The sequence below is a fragment of the Protopterus annectens genome, chromosome 5.part0 (genome assembly GCF_019279795.1).
Source record: "Protopterus annectens isolate FY-2018-M chromosome 5.part0, PAN1.0, whole genome shotgun sequence".
Taxonomy (NCBI): domain Eukaryota; kingdom Metazoa; phylum Chordata; order Ceratodontiformes; family Protopteridae; genus Protopterus; species Protopterus annectens.
This window is the reverse complement of record NC_056735.1, coordinates 1,369,365,807-1,369,386,038: the sequence shown is the minus strand read 5'-3', so window position 1 is coordinate 1,369,386,038 and position 20,232 is coordinate 1,369,365,807. Positions and strand designations below refer to the sequence as shown.

At 37.2% G+C, this 20,232-nt stretch overlaps 1 protein-coding gene across 1 annotated transcript in view; it reads right to left on the bottom strand.

Annotated features, from left to right (window-relative positions):
* CCDC83 (coiled-coil domain containing 83) overlaps positions 1-19,801 on the bottom strand; it is a 1,061,671-nt gene extending 1,041,870 nt beyond the window's left edge. Inside the window, exon 1 of the mRNA XM_044071188.1 lies at positions 19,070-19,801. The gene's annotated coding sequence lies outside the window, so the exon portion shown is untranslated. The remainder of the gene's footprint in view (positions 1-19,069) is intronic.
* Between the last annotated feature and the right edge of the window lie 431 nt (positions 19,802-20,232).

Sequence of the window (20,232 nt, the reverse complement as noted above, 5' to 3'; positions counted from 1 at the left end):
TTCTTGTCCACAGCAGACGATCTGATGATTATCTGAAGTAAAATAACAAACCATTTTAGCTCACATTCTGAATGTCAGTGTTTAATCTTTGCATCCCATTATTAACCACATCAAGTTTACTTTTGTTTATATTTCCTACGCTTTAAAGGCTACATGAGTGCAGTTTACAATATCCACCACTGCCATTATTTAATACTTGTTAAATAGGATTATAAATCCCACCAACTGACACCAATTTGTATAAGACAAACAGAGACTATGGGCTTTAACTTCTGCATTGCTGCTGCCAATACTTGAATTTTTAACAGAGCCAGTGAAGTAACAGCAACACACAAGGGCACGTGAGCGAGCACATGCACACACACACACACACACACACACACACACACACACACACACACACACACACACACAGTATATTTTTCAGAATGGTGAATAATTGTGACTCTCCAGCACAATATTCTACTCCTCAAACTTTAAGGTATGCTGCCACCAGTTAGTCAAAATTAACAAAAAACAAGAGCATACTATACAGTTTACGCTTCAAATATACCAACTTTTATATGTGCAAATTGGCAACAATTACCTATGTGTAGTCACTCTTCATTTGATAGATGCTGCACAGTTGTAAGTATATATAAAATTAATAAACCCTGAACCAATTAATAAACCATCACCCACACATGTAAGGTTTAATAGTACAATTATCTACTTGGAAAAAATAAAATAAAATGCTATATTTGACAAACTAAATACAAACAGAAATATTCTTGCATGAGGAATGTAAAACAGAATTCTTAAAAAGACAGGTAATGTTCAAAAAAATCTCTCTAGCATCTAAACTACAAACTACATGCATCTGTTTAAAAAAAATATACTATTCGTTACTGATTCTGCATTTTTAAGGCCAAAACAGAACTTCAAGTTTCCTTACAAGCAGGAAACCTGAGATCCAGCTCCGACGGTATCCTCCTGCAAAGCTCAAGAATAACAATTTTCAGTCACAGTCTGCTAGAGTACTGAAATATTAAAAGACAACTGAAAGTGAGTGAGAAAGCATAATGCAAGTAAAATAATTTTCATATATTTCAAATAGTCACTAAAAACAGAAAACTCCTCAAATGTTAGAACCCTTTAAAGTTCAAAAAAGTTACTGGTATAAAAGAACAGTTCTGACAATATCTGGTAAAGATATTTAACACTATGGTAATTCTACCAATAATTGTTGATCTAGTAAGAACAGATACATCTTGGGCAAATTGTAGGACTTACACCACAGGTGTTAGGACCACTTGGCAGATGTACTTTTTCCCGGGTTGCCAGTCTTTCCTCTCCTATACTGTAATGCACCTGTACTTTACTGTCAAGAAAAGCTTTGACAACAAAGAAACAGCCTTGGGCTGTGTCATATGTATTTGGTGGCACTTTAAAAGCAACTCATATCTTCCTATCTGCTTAGAAATGGAATATTTTTTTCTTTTATCACCACCTTTGAAGAATTTTCCTTCCCACCCTTCATGTTGAGCCTAGGCTTGATGTATTTTACATTACATCTTCTTGGTGGTAGAAGGAGAAAATAACTACCATCTGCCCTTTCACTACATTCTGTGTTCTCTCCATCCCTATTTTCTTCCTTACCCTTTCTTCACCTGACCCATGCCCTCTTGAATGCCACTGTGCATTCCCTCTTCATCATACATTCCAACATTTGACTCTGTGAAGAGGTGCTTTCAGAGTTCCAGAAAGAAGTTAATCCCTATAATCTGATACCTGCACTCCTCCTTTCCCCCCTTTCTCCATCTCAGAAAGGAAGACACATTCACATCTCTCTCTGATATGATCTTTTGCACCAATGTCATGGCCATCTGTCTTTTCTAATCTAAAGTGAAAAATTCAAGTCTTCTAGTCTCTCATCATATTATTTGTTTTCCTTTTACATCCTACAATTATTGCTCATGGCTTCTTCTAGAACACTTCCAGAAGTTTGCTGTCCCTCTGCTAGTATGACCTCCAGGACTGCATGCAGTACTCCTGTGATCTGATCAGGGCCCTGACGAGCGAAGTATTATCTCTGTTTCTGGGGTTTATCTCCCTGAGAATGCACCACAGCATTATACTTACTGCTGCCACTGCTGTGCTCCTGGTGGTGCACTCCAGGTGTGATCAACACCTCCATGTCATTTCCCTGCTCTACTTTCTTTTTAACATCTTTATTAAATCATCACATTTTTTTTTAAAACAAATGACATGTACTAACAGAAAAGACAACAAACTACATTAACATTTTCCATTGTTGCTGTCATGCTATATACATACATGTTTTTTTTAACAATTTTAATTTACTCCAACATTACATAAATTGCTCAATTCCTGCCTTCCCTTAAACCTTACTTCTCTTCCTGAGCATTACACTGCATGGATGGTTTCCACAAATTCCATTTATTTCTATGCAATTTGCTCCTTCCCTTTTCTAATCACACCTCCAGTTCTTTTATCTACTTTACAATATTCAATACTTTAATTACAATGAGTTTAGATTATAATCTCTGTTTTCCAGTAATTACCTTTTTTGCAATCAATAGCATTAAACTTAGTAACGCCTTACGTCTAGACAATTCAGATCCTATATCCACGCTTAATAGAATCATTTCCTTAGTTACAACCATTTGTTCCCCCAACATTTCAAAATACTCTGCAAGATATTTTTAAAGCCTACCAACTCATTAAATTCTCAAAAAACAGGTACCCAATGCAGAGAAAGCTGGGAATTTATGAGCAGGGCAACGGAAGCATTTGCATTCCCTGATAAAATTATAGGGTTAATTAAGAGGATACACGAGGGATCGGAGGAGAAAATTAAAGTGGGTGGGTTCCTCTCTGATAATTTCTGTTTGAGTAGAGGAGGGAGGCACAGGTGTCTTCTTTCCCATTTGTTATTTGCACTACATTTAGAACCACTGGAAAAGAAAATATGGGACTCAGAAATACAAGGATATAATTGGTATAGTAATCAAGTAAAGCTGACTGTATTTGCAGATTATATTATTTTATATCTGATAAAACCAGAAGAGGACATTTCAGTGTTGTGGAACATTTTGAGGCAGTTTTATATCTTTTCAGGATATAAAATGAATGAAGCCAAAACAAAGACAATAGCTATAAATTATGTACCCACACATGAATTGGTTCATCAATATCTGTATTTATGGGGACATGATAAAATGAATCATTTAGGAGTATGGATTAAAAAGGATTCCAGTGTGGCAGCTAAGGATATGTGGGAAGAGACTAAACAAAACATAATGCAAAAACTGAGAAATTTGAAGCTCTGTTATATGGACAGCAAGAAACAGGCAATTAAAATGTTTTAGTCCCTTTAGTTTTATACACAGGTCAGGCACATTTTTATCAACTAAAGAAAAAGTTGTGAATAGCAATTAATAAAGAGGTGAAGGATTTTATCTGGGAGGGGAAGACAGCAAGAGTCAAGTGGGACAAGCTGATTCTTCCAATTGAACAAGGTGGTTTGGGATTACCCAATTTGAAAGGGTATTTCAGAGCTGCAGAGTTAAAGCTCCTATACACGGTACAGGCAGAAAGCTATAATTCAATGTGGAAAGGGATGATGATGATGAAACGGGGGGGCTCAAGAAACAAGGAGAGACTGGGATTTTGGATGCAGATCTTTAAGGAGAATAACAATAACCATGCAGAATATTATATTCATAAAGTAGTAGAAAGTATTCTAAGAACTACCCAACATGGGAATGGAGAAAGGAGATTCTGCCAATAGGGATGACTGCAATTAAGGATACAGACAATAGACAAGAGGGGCTGGAATTTATTGGAGAAAACTCTTAATAGAATCAAGATATTGGGAGCAAATTATTATAGAGTGAAAGGTAATAGAATGGGAAGAGGCCAAGAATTTTTAGACTACATGATAGAACTGTTTGTATACTGCACTTCAGATTATAATTCAGTACTCTGCTTTTTTGTCTATAAGGCCATTTACATTCCAAGTTAATACTGACAGAGTAGCCTATTACACGACAGTTTCTTTGAACATATATTTCCAATATTCAGTCTACATGCACACATTGTTAGACAAGCATCGCTTATGTAGTTACTTCTTCTCATCTCCATTTGAACCCATGTTACAAAACTTTGTTTCAATAAAAATAATTTTACAGACTTCTTTTTAATAAATCATAGCAACAACAATGAAATGACATTTGACATCCCAGTCAGATTAATTTCTCTGTACAATGTATTTGACTGAATAGTAAGATTAATGCAGAGTTCTAAAACATGTCTGCACTTGGGGTGAGCAGCCTTCTTGACCCCAATGTGATCTGCTGCAAATATTAGCATACTGTTTAAAAAAAACTTTATTTCAGAAGTCTATTGCTGCTGCATGCTAAGTGACCAAGTATAAATAAAATCCACTAGAAATGGTAGGCACGGAGCCCCTTCACTCACCTAGTCAGAAGGAGATCTGCTGCCATTTTGCTCAGTGAAATGTAGTAGCTCATCCTAGATGGAGTATGTCATTAGTAGTGGTGTAGCAACCACGGAAGAAGGAAATAAGTCAGTAATCTTGATGTGTTAATTTGAAAAAATGATAGGGACTTGGAGGAAAAAAACATAACAGAGAGAGAGAGAGAGAGAGAGATGCTTTGCAATAATCATATGGAACAGACTGTATGAATTTCATTCCAGACAGACCTTACACCTTTGAAAATAATGTTAAACTTAGATAAAATTCTTAAAGCTTGTAGAAGAACTTAGCATATTTTAATCATTAATATGCAAAAGTTTCTTTCTTGGACTATTTAAAAAATGCATAATTATAACTATAGAAATCAGGATAGCCTTTTTATAAGGTCTATATCAAAACATCGAAGTTTTAAACCTTCAAATGTTCTAATATCGACCCCTATTCAGTGAACACTAATAATAGCGAAACTCCAGAACACCATTTTTTTTCCTAGGGAAAGAATTTGTTTGGCCATTTCTGTGGCGTCGCTATTTTCAGTGCTGTGGTGGAAAGTTATGGGTCAGGTTCAGGTAAGTGTGAGATTGTGTGGACGTTAGGGGTGGGTTAAGTGAGTTAGGGTTAGGGCGTGGGTTAGGTGAGTGTGTGATAGTGACGGACCTTAGGGTTAGGGTTTGGGTTAAGGTAAGTGGATAGATAGTGTATGTACAGTTTAATGTAGGGTTAGATTTAGGATTTTAAGCGCATGTGTGTGGATTTTTGTTTTTTTGGTGTGCTTGTGTTGTGTGTATATGTTTTGGAATAGCGAATTTTTTCCATAGGAAAAAAATTTGCTGTTCTGAATGTTCGATATTTTGTGGTTTAGATATTTTAGGTTCGATGAAATTGCGTTCGCTATTTTCATCTTTCGATAGCATGATATAAACGCTTTTTATATCTTATGCAAAGAAAAAATAGTTAAAAGTACAAGTAATGCCATCACTATTAAACCTTTGATCTTAAGTGGTTTATTTAACTTGGACAAAATTGCTTTTACCCCTTTGCTGTCCCATATAATGCGGAATATATTACTATCTCTACTTTCACAAATGTGATGAAGTATGGATAGGAAATCTGTAAGTAGTCTTAGCTGCAATAAGATAAGCACTATGTATACTTATAAATGCAATATGGTACAACTTAGGAAATGTAGACTTTTTTAAAATAATTTGCCAGTGATTCCTGCAATGGAAATGATTAGACATGGGAAATGTTGAAAAAGTGAAGTCCAGTATTTGTAGAATATTGTAACAAAACAAAACAGACTAATTACTGCAAAAAACTATCTATGTAGAGATATGAATAAACATACACACACAGGCACACACACACACACACACACACACACACACACATATATACATACATGTGAGGAGTTTATGCCACAGTAATACTAGTCACCAATGTTTAGGTCCTGTATCTGATGACTATACTTTTGGAATTTTATAATAGTCACTCTTTTGCTGCATTATAATTTCTGTACACTTCTGAAGGACTGCAATGCTTGTCACTTTGTTTTCTACAATAATTGCATTAGCAACTTATATAAGGAAATAATATATGTTATCTGAAATCACTCTTTGCAGCAATAGTATGACACTACTCCTTCACAAGTACTGCAAATGATCATTTTAGATACCTATTACTTTTGACAGAGTATTTGAGTGGATTAGTATGACATTCTGCTATGGGTAGAATCCTGCAGAAGAAAGTGAGCAGCCTTCATAATTAATAAAAGAATGTCAAAATTATTACTTCGGTATTAAAAAAAAAGAGAGAGAGAGAATGACCTTAATCAGACTCCAAGCAAGCCATTCAACATTGCAGTGACATGGGTTTAGGCCAACTACAGATGCTGAAAAGGAGGAAGTAGATCAGTTTTATAAGGATCTCCAGCATCATCTGACCATAACACACAAACAAAATCATCATAGGTGAGAGGAATGCTAAAGTTTGTAGTCAAAGGAATAAGGGGAATAAAAGTTAGCTTTGGCCATTGAGTATGAAATGAAGCAGGAAACACACTAGGAGAATTCTCCCAAGGAAATTCACTGATCATAGCAAATACTCCTAACAGCCTAAGAGATGGCTTTACAAATGGATATCATCAGTTGGTCAGTATCAAAACAGCTTGATTATATTCTTTATAGTCAAAAATGGTATGATCTATATATAGTTTACAAAAGCAAAACTTGGAGTTTATTGGCTTGAACCATCAGCTGTTTACTGCAAAGTTAAGAATCAATTAAAACAAAGTCTCTTCACCAACTAGACACAAGGTCAACAATATTACGCATGAATTTCATGTGAAGGTGAGTAAGAGATTTACTGGATTAGTCCTAATGACGTAATGCCTGAAGAACTATGGCCAGAATCTTATGATATTGTCCTGGAAGTGGGAACAAAAGCATATTTCAAGTATGAAAAAGATTAAGAAGACAACATGACTGTACAGGCTTCAGAATTGGCAGAGAAAAGAAGAATAGCAAAAGGCAATCAAGACATGAAAAATGTGTCAGACTGAATGCAGAATTTCAATGAACAGTAAGAAGAGACAAGGAAGTGTATTAAATAGGCAGCACAAAAAAATGGAAGAAGATAACCAAATTGGAATGAAAAGTGAGGTATTCAAGAAAATTTGAGGTATTAAGGGAAACTTCCAGGTAGAAATGGGCATGATAAAAGACAAATATGGAATGGTCCTAGAAGAAGCAAAAGATAAGAAGAAGAGGTTACAGAAATATACAGAAGAGCTGTATAACAAAGAGTGTACCAGTATTGACACATACAATGGAATGCTCTAGAACTAGACGTCTTGAAGAGCAAAATTAAATAGGCCTTAGAAAACCTTGCTAATAACAAGGCTGCAGGAAGTGATGGAATTCCAGTTGAATTGCTTAACATCATGCAAAATGTTGTAGCTACACTGCTACTCGTAATATCACTGGCAAATTTGGAAAACATGTCACAGACCATTGGATTGGAAAAGGTAAATTTATATTTAACCCCCACCCCCCAAAAGGAAATACTAAAGTCTACTTAAGTTATCATACAACTGCAACTGTTTCACATGGATGCAAGACAATGCTCAAGATTCTGCAAACTACACTCTGGCAATATATGGAATGAGAATTGCAAACTACACTCTGGCAATATATGGAATGAGAACTGTCAAATGTATAAGTTGGTTTTAGAAGGGGACAGACATCAGAGAACAAACTGCCAATATCCTCTGGATAACATAGAAAGCAAGGGAATTTCACAAAAATACTTCTGTTTGACTGACAACTCTAAAGCATTTGACTGTGTGGACCACAACAAACTAACAAGTTTATTGAGAAATAGGGATATAAGGCCATCTTATTTGGCTCATGGGGAATCTTTATGCAAACTAAAAAGCAACAATTATTTATATATTTATTGCTTTTGTTCACCACTGTAATCTGACTGGGCTGTAGAATGCCCTTTTCGGAGGAGGCCAGGGCTGAAAAGCTCCAGTTACAAAATAAGCAGTTTTATACAGTAGAGAACATCTAAAGCTCAAAGCTACAATAAGGTCATACAATTACTGAAGGTAGCTATAAAATAGAGTCATTATATATTAATACATGATAAATATGTATACATAGTTAAGTTAAAAATGTCAGTTTACAATTTTACAACACGTGTAGGAAAAATAAGAGGATTTGTGGAAGAAATGAGTAGAAAGGAGGTGAGGAATATGTGAGTAGTATGTACATCTCTTAGTTGATACAGAGATAAAGAAAGTTGTAGTGAAACTGAGCTAGATGTAGAAGGTATGAGTTTTAAATCTGATGGAGGGAAAATATTGTCAAGGGATGAGTAGAGACAGTAGGAGTAGAAGTAAGGGTAAAGGGGTAGAAGACAGTAGGAGATGAACAATGAGAATTTGCTTTGTTGAGGTATATAGGGGTAATTAGGTATGTAAGGGCCAAAGTAGTCTAGCCTGGTAAGGTGCAAGAGCAGAACTAAGTGTTTTTAAAATGGTGTTTTAGCAAGTTTTTAAACCTGGAGAGGCTGGTTTGTGGAACGATGTTGGTAGGGATGGAATTTCAGATTTTGGAGACATAATTTGAGTGTAGGGACAGATCAGCAAAGTTGTGGATTTTAGTTAAGGTTAACAGGGACTTGTCCATGGAGCATATTGAACATGCAGGGAATCAAAGTTTCCAGAATCGATGTTGATATGATGGGCAAAATGAAGAAAAGTCTGCTACTGAAAATTAAAGCAAAAAGCAGAAAAGCTTTATCTCTGGTTAACATAAAAATATATATGATTATAGCCCAATCAATTATTTGCAAACAGATGGAGAAAGAGTAGTGACAGATTTCTCATGGTGACTGTAGGCTGTGGTTATGAAATTAAAAGGTAGCTGCTTCTTGGACGGAAAGCTATGGCAAACCTGGATAAGATATTCAAGATATCACATTGTCAGCAAAGGTCCATATGGCCAAAGCTTTTTTTTCCAGTAATAAGCCACTGTTAATTATATAATGCCTTATTACAACGCAGGTGTGAATAGAAAACTTCATCAGTCCATGTGTAGTTTATTAATCTGATTTAAACGTGAAACATTTGCATTTTCTTTTCTGTTTTTTTTTTTGCCTTTGAAGTGGATTCCCACTTCACCCAGGGTTACCACATTGCTCATGCATGCATAACTCAAATTTTTAGAGGACATATATGTAAGATGAGAGTGTGTGATATACCTTTAAGAAGCATTCCAGTCAGTGGGCACATGCATATAAGTACTGAGCACGAGCAAGCAAGAGTGCCATTTTGAGTGAGCAGCCAGAGTGAGAGCATGTATGTAGGTAGATAGTTAGTTAGGTAGATAGTTCGTTTAAGTTCAATGTTCCTGCCATCCATCCTGATGTGTTTGTTTACAATAAACTACTTAAACGAACTCACAAGCCTCATCATCTTCTTAATGCACATAAGATGCATTTTTCCGAGGTGCAAGCAAACATGGGAGGATTGTGGCTGACAAAGTTCGCAGATGACTGCAAACTGGGCGCCATAACTGATACTCCAGCGGACACAAGCATCCTTCAGAAAGGCCTCATCTTCTTAATGCACATAAGATGCATTTTTCCGAGGTGCAAACAAACATAGGAGGATTGTGGCTGACAAAGTTTGCAGATAACTGCAAACTGGGCGCCATAATTGATACTCCAGCGGACACAAGCATCCTTCAAAAAGGCCTCATAGAAATGGATAATTGGTGCCAGAGCCATGGCCTTAAACTGAACGCCAAAAAATGTATAGTCATACCCTTTGGGAAAAACAAGGTACCCACAAATTACCACATAGGTGGTAATCCATTAAGTACGGAAGAGGTAATCAGGGACCTAGGGACCCAAGTTGACAGTAACCTCTCATTTGACACTCACATTGCCAAGGTGGTTAGGAAGACCTTCTATATTGCCCACCTTATCATGAAGGGATTCACATCTAGATCAAGAGAGGTCATTGTGCCCCTGTACTCTTCTCTTATCAGGCCCATGATTGAGTACAATGCCCCATTTGGGATGTATCTTACCCGACACCTGCAGCAGTTAGAAAGACCTCAAAGGTTCCTCACCAAGAGGATAAATGGTCTCAAACATATGTCATATGCTGCCCGGATGAAGAAACTCCAGCTCTTTTCAGTCGCATACCGCCTACTCAGAGGTGATCTATGCCTGACATATAAGGCCATGTCCAATCCGGAATTAATGGATATGCTCCACCTCAGAAAATCCAAATCCATCAGAGCCACGAGAGCAAGAGATTTGAACCTCAACACAGAAATAAATACGACATGCTGGAGGGACAGATTCATAACCCAGAGGCTCCCTACACTCTGGAACAGAATCCCAGTCCATGTTAGGCAGAGCCCCTCACTAACTCTCTTCAAGAGAAATCTTGACGAGTGAATGGGAGATCGTAGGTTTACCCCGGGGGTCATCTCTGTGTCACTGCTAGACAGAGGCACAGTAAACTAAACCCTAAAGTGGGCATAGTATTCTCATCCCAAGGGGTGGCTAAAGCCACACACATACTCTGGCTAGGCTTATAAATGCCCTAGGACAGATAGCCTAGTATGATCCTATGAACCTATAAACCTATAAGATGAGCAACATGGTGTCAGAATGGGATCCAGAGTCATAGCCATGAGGAAATTGGTTAAAGTTGGAGGAATATACAGGACTGGATCATCCCTAATGCTCAAACGACTCACAAAACAGGTCATAAACAAATTCCAGGTACTAAAACTCACTTAAATGATTTATTTCGCTACAAATATAAAACAAAGCACTCAGAATGCTCAAAGCATATTTCGTATTAAACAAAATGTCCGAAACTGTGACATATTGATAAAAATATTCAAAATTATTACAAAAACGTTTGAAACAATATCTGAATCGCATAAAATACATACAGAAAAAGGAAAACTGTTGTATTTTTTGGTATGTACTACTTTTTTGCATTAACTCAAGTTATTTGAAATATCCAAAGTGTGTAAAGTGTTTGCAAGTGTGTGTGCAGTATTACAGTGCAGTTACTTTGCAGAGTACAGTTATTTCAAAGAATATTTCACAAAGTACAATTATTTCAAAGCATATTTTGCAGAGTATAGTATTTCAAAGAGCTTATTGTGCATTTGAACATTTTTACAAGTATCTGGTGTGTGTGAATGTTCATACATAATTACAAAGGTCAAGAGTGCATTCTCTTTTACTATATTCAGTGGGCACGGCAGAAGAATTTCATAGACCCGCACCATTTGTGTTTGAGAACAATATTGCAGATAATTGGAGAGTGTTAGAGTAGGAATATGATATTTTCATACAGGCTGCTTTTTCTGACAAAGGCGCATATACAAAAGCATTTATTCTGCATAATTTAGCTGGTTCAGAAACCGTTGAAAGAGAGTGTTCATGTATGTACCTGCTGTGTTTACAAGGGAGGGGAAGACTGCCATACTGTGGTACCAGCTGAAACGCAGGAAGATCCCGAGTGCTTAAAATGTAAATTTAGACAAATGGGCAATGCATAAATGAATATTACAATAGAGAAGTACTTATTTTGCACAAGAGATCAAAAGCCTGGTGAAACTTTTGCAGCATATATAATTGACTTGAGAAATAAGGCTAAAATGTGCAGATTTGGTGGTTTGAGAGATGAGTTGATAAATGACATGTGTGGTATTAATAATGGCACAGTAAGAAAGATTTTGCTCTGAGACAGTGATTTGACGTAAAATAAAGCCACTGAGATTTGTCAGATATACAAGCTTACAGAAAGGAACACAAGTATGCTTACAAATGAGAAAGCAAGCCTTCCAATACCTTCCACAGCTCATGTAGATAGTAAGCAGCACAAGGTTAAGATATACAGGCTTAAGGCTGGGGCCACTTCAGCAAAACCCACAGCATGCTCAGTAAAGCGAAAAGGGTTTATGGTTACCCCCAACTCTAATAGCAATTATAGACTATCACAGTTAGCTGCAGCACCAAATTTTATTGCCAGCTGTTGTAATTGTGGTGGAAATCATGAACCCAAATGAGAAAAGTGCTTAACTTTTGGTAAGTAGTGTAATTCTTGCACTAAGTGGAATCATTTCAAAAGGTTTTGTAAATCAAATAAGGCACATTCTTTTATTAAAAGAGGGCATTTCAAGAAGCAAGTTGATCAATTAGAAAGCTGTGACCCTACTTTTTATGTTGATAGTGTGTCGGTGCTTATGAAGCAGTCAATGCAGTAGATTTATGGGCAAAGAACAAAATCTTTTTTACTGTTTGGATTAATGGGAGTCCCGTAGAGCTCAAGGTAGATACTGGCTCAAAGTGCAAAATTATATCAGCAGAAACGTTTGCTAGAGTAAAAGAGCTGATTTGACAAAAAGTGTGTGAAGATTGTTGCTTATGGTGGTGAAGAGATTCAAACCGAAAGCTCAGTAGTGCTTTCATCTTACTGTGCTGGGAACAGCTATGACTTGCAGTTTTACGTAGTCAAGAGACATGTGCAGTCCTTATTAGGTCTCAGAGCCGTTTGAAAAGAAGTCCATCATGTAACGCTGCATGACAACAGCTCAAATTTCACCAAAACTATTTTTTCTGGGTATGCTCATATTTTTGAAGTTAGACCCAGAGGTCAGCCCAGTTGTCAGACTAGCATGGAAAGTTCCAGTACCTAAGCAAACAAAGTCAATGCCAAGCTAGACAAAATGCTGCAGCTATGAGTAATTTGTCCAGTAAAAGAACCTACTGAATGGGTATCTTCCATGGTAACAGCTCATAAGAAAAGCTCAGATGACGTCAGAATATGTATTGATCCAAGAGATGTAAACAAAGCATTAAAAAAGTCTCATCATCCAATTTGCACAGTCAGAGAGGTTGCTGCCGTCATACCAAATGCCACTGTTTTTTTCTTTCTTAGATGCAAAGAGTTCATTTTGGCAAATTTTGCTTGACCGAAAATTTTCATTGTTAACCACATTCGGTACACCATTTGAAAGATACAGATTTCTGAGAATGCCATTTGGAATACATTCTGCCAGTGAAGCCTTTCAGCGTGTGATGGAGCAATTTTTTTCAGGCTATCCATGTGCTATTATAGTAGATGATATTCTAGTAGGAGGCAATGGCGAAATCGAACATGACAGAAATTTAGCACGTGAAGTGAATCTTAAGCTGAACCCTCAGAAATGCAAGTTCCGGCTACAAGAAGTGACTTATGGTGGTCACTTGTTTACCAGTTCAGGTTTACAACCAGATCCTACCAAGCAAACAGCAGTTCTTGAGATGCCAGTTCCAGAAAATGTTCAAGCCCTAAAGTGTTTTCTTGGTATGGTCAATTATCTAGGCAAATTTATTCCAGATTTAAGCCAACTTTCAGCACCACTAAGAGAGCTGACACTCAAGGATATAATTCGGTCTTGGTTAAGACAGCACCAAACAGTATTTCATGTCCTGAAGCAGAAAAATTCCTAGTCCACCAGTTCTCAGCTACTATGACGTTCACAAACCAGCCACTCTTTCCTGTGATGCTTCTAAGTTTGGTCTAGGTGCAGTCATTCTTCAAGAGGGTAGACCAGTAGCCTATGCACTAACAACTCTTACCCAGGCTGAGATGCAATATGCCCAGATTGAGAAAGAGCTTTTGGCAATTTGTTTGCATGTTCAAAGTTTCATGATTACATTTATGGTTGACCTATCCAGACTGAAACTTTTAGTCACTATTTTATTTATTTTATTTATCATTTCATTGACTGGGAAAGTCCGACTAAGACAGAGCCTATTTTCAGCGGAGGCCTGGGGAGAAACGCTCCAGACACGTCTTTGGACTGAATAAAGAGAAAGCCTATGTGCACAGCTCCAGCTAGATTACATTGATTCTCAAATTGCAGAAGTACAATTTCAATCTTGTTTACACAAAAGGCAAACTTTATCATGCTGATACCTTATCCAGATCACCCAGAAACACCACAGAACAGCATAACAATGAGCAACTTGATTTTGAGGTCATGGAAGGGAGAAATATTTCTTCCACACTTTTTAATAAGCTCAGAACTCACACAGCTTCAGATCCAATTCTTTAGAAGCTCAACCACTTCAGTCTAGGATGGCCTTCCAAGCAATCTTGTTTACCAGCAGAAGTCCATCAGTACAGTATTTTCCATACAGAGATGAGATTTTATCAGATATCATCATCATCATGAAAGGTCCTAAGGTGATAAATCCTTGCAACAAGAATACATTCAGATTTTGCATCGTGGCCACCCAGGAACTGATTCTACCAAAAGAAGAGTGAGAGGTCTAGCATTTTGGCTTTCTATGTCAAGAGATATTGAGAAAGTACTTGAATCTTGTTCAGTATGTAATAGTACAAAGCCGCATCAACAAAAAGAACCACTTCAGTTAAGCCAGATTCCTGAACTACCCTTGTCGCCACCAGCCATAGATATCTTCGAGTGGAATGGTCAACACTACTTGGTGTTAGAAGACTCATTCAAATTGGTTCAAGATTGATCCGCTTCCTGACTTAAATTTCAGTACTGTCATTATGAAGTTGAGGCGACATTTTTCTGTCCATGGCAGATCACACAGAGTTACTTCTGACAATGGTGCACAGTTTACTAGTCAGCAGTTCAAGAAATTTGCAGAAACATGGAATTTTTTCATATTACGAGTAGTCCTGAATACCTTCAAGTCAAACAGCTTGGCTGAATGTGCAGTTCAAAGTGCAAAACAGCTGTTAGAGAAATCCAGACATGACAATACCAATGTTTTTCTAAACTTGTTAAATCTCAGAAACATTCCTCGTGATAATCATCTTGGTTCACCTGCCCAGAGACTTAATGTTGATTCAAACCAGAACTATATATTATCAATCAACAGTACTTTATTGGTTCCATGTGCTAAGAACAACAAAGCAGTAAAAGCCCAACTGTTGAAGAAGCGTTTGTCCCAGAAGTCTTACTATGATAAAACCAGTAAACTGCTCAGTTCATTGAAAAAAAGGGGGGATAGTGAGGATGCAGACATCAAAAGGTTTTGATTGCACTGGATTTGTAAAAAGTTTGCGTCAAGAGCAAAGATCATACATTGTGGGATCACAAGGAATGGAATTCAGACAAAAATCAGAAGCATTTGTTGCCAGCGTCTGAACCAGTGTTACAGCATCTTGCCTATGACAAAGACTCCTGCTCTCAGAGTGACTTGTCTAATGTTCCTGTTCCAGAGAACATTCCATCAACAATCCCTGTTCCTTAGAAAATCCCTGAGAGTCCCCAAGCATGAACATTTCCCAACATTGTTAAACTCAGTCCTATTTTGTTACAAGATCAGGTCACATCTTGAAACCTAGTTTAAGATACACGGCAACCTGAAACCTAGTTTAAGATACACGGCACCTGAACATGACTGTCATTTTCTTTATTAGGGTCTGTATAACTGCATGCCCAGACAAATGTCATTGTTTATATAAGACATCTCAGTAAAGATTAAGGATGTAGGTCAGAGTGTGTGATATACCTTTAAGAAACATTCCAGTAGTGGGCATGTGCATACAAGTACTGAGCAAGTGCAAGCAAGAGTTCCACTTTGAGTGAGCAGCCAGAGTGACAGCATGCATGTATGTAGTCAGTCAGACAGTTTGTTTAAGTTCATTGTTCCTGCCATACATCCTGATGCATTTGTATACAATAAACTTCTTAAACACCAAAGCCTCATCATCTTCTTAATGCACATAAGATGAGTGACAATATACAAAGACAAGTTATGCTACTATGGTGCAGTACTCCACTGTCAGTTTATTCAGCTTGCTTATTCATTCGTTTGTTTCAACCATGGTATAGCACTGATTAATATGGACCATTTTCAGACATGCCAGGGGTACATGCACAAATAAATAAAAACAGCAACAAGATAAAACATTGAAGTAATACAAACAAAATAAAATGCTATCAACATCAATCATCTGAAAGTGAAAAAAGACAAGAAATAAAATTTCATTTATTTATTTTATTTTACATTTGTTTACAGAGAAAGTCTGACTGGACACAAGTCCTTTTTTCAGCGGAGGCCCAGGGAGAAAAGCTCCACATACAAAGATATAATTGTAGACATATACATTCATGCGTTAGTATACAATTTTCATGACAGCAGAAGTAATTGACATGATAAAGTAAACAAGTTTGACATTGATCGAAGAGAAATAACAACAAACACTATGTGAAGAGAGTCAACAATATACATCTACATGCACAAGGCTGTCTACTAGTTACACATAATTAAAAGTTATTATATACATCTTCAAATGAACAGGTTGCATGTGGATGTAAAAGAACTGTCAATCCAACACATAACAGGAGAATGTCAGAGTGAAATTATATTTACAGGTGCAAATCATTCGATGTTACTTGTGTTTAAGCAATGTAGCTGATAGTGTTGAGAGACGCAGAAAAAACTAGCATGGGCTACTTACTACAAGGGCATAGTTTTGTTTTGGATAGGTGACACTTGAATTTTTGTTTAAAACTAGATAGGTTGGTAGTAGTAGTTATATCAGTAGGTAGATTGTTCCAGATTTTAGCTATATAGTTTGAGAATAGAGAGTCCCCTTCAGTATTGTTGGACTTGGTCAGGTTTATTAGGGATTTGTTGCTAGAGCGTAGGACATGATTAGTGGAGTAAGGGTATTGGAGATTTTTAAGGACAGGGGTATTTTCTGGTTAGTTAAGAATTTTTTGTGCCATGGTAAGTTGATTATATAGTAGTAAATAATTGTCTTAGTCTTTGGTCAGTTTAACTGATCCAAGACGTATAAGCCAAAAAAATAAGTAAACAAATAAAGGTAATTTTCCGTTAATGGGGCAACAGCTTTTTTGGCTAAGTTTTAATGTTGTCTTCGTCCTGCAAGTGATCAAAGTAGTTGAATTTGCATATATTTCTTACTACTTTGTTTTGATTAATAGCAATACCCATTTGTCTTTCACACAAAAGAACAATACAACTGTGAGCTCGCTTTGTGTGAATTAATCTAAAACAAGACTGGTTTGATTTGGTATTTTGGATTTTTAAACAAGACATGTATATGCTGCTTCATGTTCTGTGATATAAAGTACGTACAATCAAGTTTTATTTCAGTAATGCAATGTCCTTAAAGTATGTTTATTATTCAGGTGATGCATGCTGCCAACTCAGTTGTGAATTACCGTGGTAAAATGTTTCTCAGGGGTCCCAGACAAAAATAACCGGAAATGTTTTCCCCAGTATATAGCCAAAGTGCTGCAAGTCTCAAGCCTTGCCCTGCTAATGATAAAACTAACGTGGTCCGTACTATGCAGTCAATCAGACTGATTGTATGTGTTATATTCACTTGTCCCAATATGCACGGGAGAACCCATTCTGACGTCCAAGCATCAATGATGTCTTTTTTAAAAACTTACCAAATGTCATGTAGAATTATAAGCAGTTTTTTTAAGTATTCTCTACGGTACCAGCAAACTGACAGATATAGGAATGGCCTACAAATATCCTTCAGACAAACGTGACGGACAGTGTTAACACATCACATCAATAGTCTATAAGTAACACCCTTTCATTATTCTGCAAACAAAAATTGCATAGCAAAAGTGCAATCTTCTTAAAACACAACCACTCACTACCAGTTTTGCCATCTGTTCCTGCATGTACAGTGCTGTAACAGTCGACATTATGAAAATACCCACTTCTGAAAAAGACATAGGAACATTGTGGGTTTTATTTATTGGGATGCAGCTTACTGTTGCTTAATATCACCTCTGGCCCTCGATTATTTATGGAAATATTTACAATGAACGACACGTTTCCTTATGACAAAAACAAGTACTTTTCCATTAACGAGGCCAAAACAAGAAGTTTTCAGTTTATGAGGCCAAAAAAGGTGTTGCCCTGTTAACGGAAAAGTACCCAAATGAATAATAATATCCAAACAAAATTACCAGTTAAGTAGTTTTAAACAACTTTTCTATTATATTCTAAGAATTTGTCGCTCAACTTTTTTCATCCTTTCCCCTCAAGATCTTTGCTTAAGTAGATTTCTACACCAAGTCTAAAATAGTGTGAAGAATGGCTCAAAATTAAGGACATGTTGCTCTTATAAATTTAGAAAGTTGGTAGAATAACAGTTTTGCTTTAGTAAGCATTTTAGGAAGAATGTAAAGTTTGAAATTTTCCACGCAGGGTAAGCCACCCAGCGGTGTGAACATTGGCTTTACAGTATTGTCACTTCTGAAGTGACACTTCGACCTCATGCGCAAAAACTGGAAAGGGGGGCTGTGGATGGATGAAGTCTGAAACTCCGATATCTATCATTATTTAGTGATCTCATTCCTCAGTGATTTCCAAGAAAACCACACATTTTATGAAGAGCCGACCAAAAATATGAGTCGACAATGTGGATATTCTGTGAAACTCTGGACACTTGATAGGTATGCAGCGATGAACTGATAAAATACCCCTAAAATGTACCTCATTACGAGGAATGTTACTCATTTTGGGCTTCAAAAGTCCAGGTTCCTGAAAAGTTCCACTTTGAAAGGGTCTGTCACAAATTCTGTGTTAGGTATTTTTCATCATAAGAGCTTCTTATAAGTATAAAGTAGCACTCTGTAACCATTCTCTGACCTTCCTAGTTGAAGTTGTTAGTAAGCTGTTTGAAAGTGTTCCACATTTTCAGAGGCTGTGTTTGTCATTTAGGAGATGGAAGGTTGAGAGCTATGTGATAAAGATTACTTGAAAAATAGCTATGTTCCACTCCAAATTATGCTAGCTGAAATATGACACTCATATGGACGCATGATATTTGCTCAGGGGAAATTTTAGACGTCACCTTGCGATGTTACATTTACAAATTACAAGGAATCAGTGTAGTTTTATAGGCGCTTACATCGCAACCAGTTCCCAATTCCGTAATGCAAGCAACTATTAATGGTTAGACAACCAAAAATGCAGTAATACAAAACGTATGCAAAGACTTACCAGGAAAATGTTCCTTTTAACCCTGATGTTAACACGTCTTTCAAAATGAAAGTTTTTGATACAAAACAAATTCAGATTAAAAGGCTACATCTTGGTACGGAGTTCAGTGCTGAAGTTATTGTTGAATGTAGCTGTATAAACGCTTCTAGGGTCTTTTGAATGACTTCAAGCGCCCAAATTGGTAAGACTCAGAGTGCTGCAACAATAACGTCGGCTTTAATTAACAATTGCAGACAGTAACGGTCTCTATTTTTCCTTTTCACGTTTATACGCTACTGCAACAGCATCCACATCTTGCTATAGCCAAAAAGTAAATCTCTCGACTCAGTTTAACCAATTAAAAAATTCTGGGCAACAAAGATTTATAAGACACTCCAGATAGCCATTCACAAATAAGTAAGGCGGGACTCAGTTTCAAAGCTAGCGAATCTCCAGATCGCAGGGTTAGCTTTATTTACCAGTTGCGTCGTGGTTAGGCTGTTTACCGCGTTTCTTAGCAACAGTGAAAACTAGAGTGCAGTTGACAGGATACTGTATATAGTGCAGGGTCATTTCGTCACAAATCCAGAAATATGTTTTAGGGTGGCCACGGTGATGCAGCGGTTAGCGTTGTCGCTTCATAATATAGAGGTTCTCCGGTTCTTCTGTGCGGAGTCTGCATGCCCTCCCTGTGGTCGCGTAAAGTTTACTCCGGTTTCTTCCAAAAGACATGCTGTAGGTGGACTGGACACTCTAAATTGGTCCTAGGCATGAGTGTGTGTGCCTTCTGTGGAAGGTTGGGCGCCGGGCTGGCAATTCGACACTGCAAAACTCCACTGCCAATCATAAGCGGACATGTGATCCGCTGTGGCGACCACCAACTCATGAATATGTTTTAAAACCTTACGAATATTAACTTGAGAAGCTGAATAAGAAAATGCAGGGTTGCCTCCTTTATATATATATATATATATATATATATATATATATATATATAATGGGAGCGGCCTTAGGTCAACTGGTGCCCTAGGCAAAAAAGCTCCAAGGTGCCCACCACCACACCACCCAGTGCCCCCATCCTGGTCTACCTACACCAAATAAATACTGGAAAAGTGCCCCTACTAGAGCGGCGCCCTAGGCGGCCGCCTAGTTGGCTTATGCCTAAGGCCGGCTATATATATATA